Source organism: Harmonia axyridis, chromosome X (genome assembly GCF_914767665.1).
Source record: "Harmonia axyridis chromosome X, icHarAxyr1.1, whole genome shotgun sequence".
Taxonomy (NCBI): Eukaryota; Metazoa; Arthropoda; class Insecta; order Coleoptera; family Coccinellidae; genus Harmonia; species Harmonia axyridis.
Genome location: NC_059508.1, coordinates 30420975 through 30425921, shown reverse-complemented (window position 1 = coordinate 30425921; position 4947 = coordinate 30420975). Strand labels below are relative to the sequence as shown.

The 4947-nt window shown below is 41.7% G+C and overlaps 1 non-coding gene across 1 annotated transcript; it reads left to right on the top strand.

Moving 5' to 3' along the window:
• The first annotated feature begins 396 nt into the window (after positions 1 to 396).
• On the top strand, positions 397 to 515 carry LOC123688472. Its single transcript, XR_006749989.1, has one exon. It is a non-coding gene; the product is annotated as a 5S ribosomal RNA (ribosomal RNA).
• Positions 516 to 4947: the final 4432 nt, after the last annotated feature.

Below are 4947 nucleotides of genomic sequence, written 5' to 3'. Positions count from 1 at the left end.
CGATGTTAGACCGGAGCGGACGGTGTCAAATGCGACCGATCTCCCCGGTCTGGACTTAGCGAGATATTCCGACGTGAAATGTTCCGATACAAAAATTTAACTGTGATAGTTAGAGAGATGGTTCCTTTTGTGATGTACGTTGATTGTGTAATAGAATATGGAAATAAACTTGAGATGACCGAGGTCTTCTGGGATTTTTTTTTTTTTTCGAAAAATATTTTTCGATTTCGGAAATCCCTCAAATTTCATTGAGATATGTCCTAATGTGTTCTTAAAACGTAAATCAACAATCAGAATTAATATCCAAAAGTTATTTCATTTTTTATAAGGAAAAACGTTCACGTCCTTTCCGCTCCCAAAAAGTGAGATATCATAGAAAATATCGCTATATTTGTTGTTTACGGCCATACCACGCTGAAATTGCCAGTTCTCGTCAGAACACTGAAGCCAAGCAGCGTCGGGCGCGGTTAGTACTTGGATGGGTGACCGCTTGGGAACACCGCGTGCTGTAAGCTTTTTTTTTACGTTCTGCATCGGTCTGCCGAGATAACGTGGTGCATCGGTATGATCGAGTTTACGTTCTGCATCGGTAAGATCGAGATTACGTGATGCATCGGTAAGATTGAGATTACGTGGTGCATCGGTAAGATCGAGTTTACGTGGTGCATCGGTAAGATCCAATTCACGTTCTGCATCGGTAAGATCCAGTTCACGTGGTGCATCGGTAAGATCGAGATTACGTGGTGCATCGGTAAGATCGAGTTTACGTGGTGCATCGGTAAGATCCAATTCACGTTCTGCATCGGTAAGATCCAGTTCACGTGGTGCATCGGTAAGATTGAGATTACGTGGTGCATCGGTAAGATCGAGTTTACGTGGTGCATCGGTAAGATCCAATTCACGTTCTGCATCGGTAAGATCCAGTTCACGTGGTGCATCGGTAAGATTGAGATTACGTGGTGCATCGGTAAGATCGAGTTTACGTGGTGCATCGGTAAGATCCAATTCACGTTCTGCATCGGTAAGATCCAGTTCACGTGGTGCATCGGTAAGATCGAGATTACGTGGTGCATCGGTAAGATCGAGTTTACGTGGTGCATCGGTAAGATCCAATTCACGTTCTGCATCGGTAAGATCCAGTTCACGTGGTGCATCGGTAAGATCGAGATTACGTGGTGCATCGGTAAGATCCAGTTCACGTGGTGCATCGGTAAGATGGAGATTACGTGGTGCATCGGTAAGATCGAGATTACGTGGTGCATCGGTAAGATCTACTTTACGTTCTGCATCGGTCTGCCCTTGTTTACGTGGTGCATCGGTAAGATCGAGATTACGTGAAGCATCGGTATGATCGAGTTTACGTTCTGCATCGGTCTGCCCGATATTACGTGGTGCATCGGTCTGCCCTAGTTTACGTGGTGCATCGGTTTGGACTTAGAGATATATTTTCGACGTGAAAATGTTCCGATACAACTTTTGAACCAGGATAGTTAGAGAGATGATTTTTTCTGGGATGTACGTGGATCGGGGAATGGATTGTGGGAAATAACTTGCCATGACCGAGGTGTCCTCGAATTTTTTTTTTTTTCGAAAAAAATTTTCTGATTGTGGAATTTTCTCAAATTTGATTTGGTTGCCTCCTAATGTGTTCTAAAAGAGTAAATCAGTAATCGGAATCGAAAAATATTTTTCGGATTTTTTTTTTTTTCGAAAAAAATTTTCTGATCGTGGAATTTCCTCAAATTCGATTTGGTTGCCTTCTAATGTGTTTTTAAAGCGTAAATCAGTAATCAGAATCAATATTCATTGTCGACTTTAATTTTTATAAGGAAAAATGTTCACGTCCTTAAACGCCTCCCCATCATCAGCCCGAGTCCAAGTCGATGTCAGTCCCGAGCGGACGGTGTCAGATACTACCTATCGCCGAGGTCTGGACTTGGCGAGATATTACGACGTGAAATGTTCCGATACAACTTTTGAACCAGGATAGTTAGAGAGATGATTTCTTCTATGTTGTACGTTGATTGTGGAATGAAATACGGAAAATAACTCGCCATGACCGAGGTGATTACGATTTTTTTTTTTTTTCGAAAAAAATTTTCTGATCGTGGAATTTTCTCAAATTTGATTTGGTTGCCTCCTTATATGTTCTAGTAGCGATAATCAACAATCAGAATCAAAATCCATGGTCGGGTTTGATTTTTATAAGGAAAAATGTTCACGTCCTTTTTTACAACCCCGACTCATTGACGATGTTAGAACCGAGCCGGCGGTGTCAGATACGACCGATCGCCCCGGTCCCGATCGTCATTTACGTTGTGCATCGGTCTGCCCGAGATTACGTGGTGCATCGGTATGATCGAGTTTACGTGGTGCATCGGTAAGATCCAATTCACGTTCTGCATCGGTAAGATCCAATTCACGTTCTGCATCGGTAAGATCCAGTTCACGTGGTGCATCGGTAAGATGGAGATTACGTGGTGCATCGGTAAGATCGAGATTACGTGGTGCATCGGTAAGATCTACTTTACGTTCTGCATCGGTCTGCCCTTGTTTACGTGGTGCATCGGTAAGATCGAGATTACGTGAAGCATCGGTATGATCGAGTTTACGTTCTGCATCGGTCTGCCCGATATTACGTGGTGCATCGGTCTGCCCTAGTTTACGTGGTGCATCGGTTTGGACTTAGAGATATATTTTCGACGTGAAAATGTTCCGATACAACTTTTGAACCAGGATAGTTAGAGAGATGATTTTTTCTGGGATGTACGTGGATCGGGGAATGGATTGTGGGAAATAACTTGCCATGACCGAGGTGTCCTCGAATTTTTTTTTTTTTCGAAAAAAATTTTCTGATTGTGGAATTTTCTCAAATTTGATTTGGTTGCCTCCTAATGTGTTCTAAAAGAGTAAATCAGTAATCGGAATCGAAAAATATTTTTCGGATTTTTTTTTTTTTCGAAAAAAATTTTCTGATCGTGGAATTTCCTCAAATTCGATTTGGTTGCCTTCTAATGTGTTTTTAAAGCGTAAATCAGTAATCAGAATCAATATTCATTGTCGACTTTAATTTTTATAAGGAAAAATGTTCACGTCCTTAAACGCCTCCCCATCATCAGCCCGAGTCCAAGTCGATGTCAGTCCCGAGCGGACGGTGTCAGATACTACCTATCGCCGAGGTCTGGACTTGGCGAGATATTACGACGTGAAATGTTCCGATACAACTTTTGAACCAGGATAGTTAGAGAGATGATTTCTTCTATGTTGTACGTTGATTGTGGAATGAAATACGTAAAATAACTCGCCATGACCGAGGTGATTACGATTTTTTTTTTTTTTCGAAAAAAATTTTCTGATCGTGGAATTTTCTCAAATTTGATTTGGTTGCCTCCTTATATGTTCTAGTAGCGATAATCAACAATCAGAATCAAAATCCATGGTCGGGTTTGATTTTTATAAGGAAAAATGTTCACGTCCTTTTTTACAACCCCGACTCATTGACGATGTTAGAACCGAGCCGGCGGTGTCAGATACGACCGATCGCCCCGGTCCCGATCGTCATTTACGTTGTGCATCGGTCTGCCCGAGATTACGTGGTGCATCGGTATGATCGAGTTTACGTGGTGCATCGGTATGATCCAATTCACGTTCTGCATCGGTAAGATCCAATTCACGTTCTGCATCGGTAAGATCCAGTTCACGTGGTGCATCGGTAAGATGGAGATTACGTGGTGCATCGGTAAGATCGAGATTACGTGGTGCATCGGTAAGATCTACTTTACGTTCTGCATCGGTCTGCCCTTGTTTACGTGGTGCATCGGTAAGATCGAGATTACGTGAAGCATCGGTATGATCGAGTTTACGTTCTGCATCGGTCTGCCCGATATTACGTGGTGCATCGGTCTGCCCTAGTTTACGTGGTGCATCGGTTTGGACTTAGAGATATATTTTCGACGTGAAAATGTTCCGATACAACTTTTGAACCAGGATAGTTAGAGAGATGATTTTTTCTGGGATGTACGTGGATCGGGGAATGGATTGTGGGAAATAACTTGCCATGACCGAGGTGTCCTCGAATTTTTTTTTTTTTCGAAAAAAATTTTCTGATTGTGGAATTTTCTCAAATTTGATTTGGTTGCCTCCTAATGTGTTCTAAAAGAGTAAATCAGTAATCGGAATCGAAAAATATTTTTCGGATTTTTTTTTTTTTCGAAAAAAATTTTCTGATCGTGGAATTTCCTCAAATTCGATTTGGTTGCCTTCTAATGTGTTTTTAAAGCGTAAATCAGTAATCAGAATCAATATTCATTGTCGACTTTAATTTTTATAAGGAAAAATGTTCACGTCCTTAAACGCCTCCCCATCATCAGCCCGAGTCCAAGTCGATGTCAGTCCCGAGCGGACGGTGTCAGATACTACCTATCGCCGAGGTCTGGACTTGGCGAGATATTACGACGTGAAATGTTCCGATACAACTTTTGAACCAGGATAGTTAGAGAGATGATTTCTTCTATGTTGTACGTTGATTGTGGAATGAAATACGGAAAATAACTCGCCATGACCGAGGTGATTACGATTTTTTTTTTTTTTCGAAAAAAATTTTCTGATCGTGGAATTTTCTCAAATTTGATTTGGTTGCCTCCTTATATGTTCTAGTAGCGATAATCAACAATCAGAATCAAAATCCATGGTCGGGTTTGATTTTTATAAGGAAAAATGTTCACGTCCTTTTTTACAACCCCGACTCATTGACGATGTTAGAACCGAGCCGGCGGTGTCAGATACGACCGATCGCCCCGGTCCCGATCGTCATTTACGTTGTGCATCGGTCTGCCCGAGATTACGTGGTGCATCGGTCTGGACTTAGAGATATATTTTCGACGTGAAAATGTTCCGATACAACTTTTGAACTAGGATAGTTAGAGAGATGATTTTTTCTGGGATGTA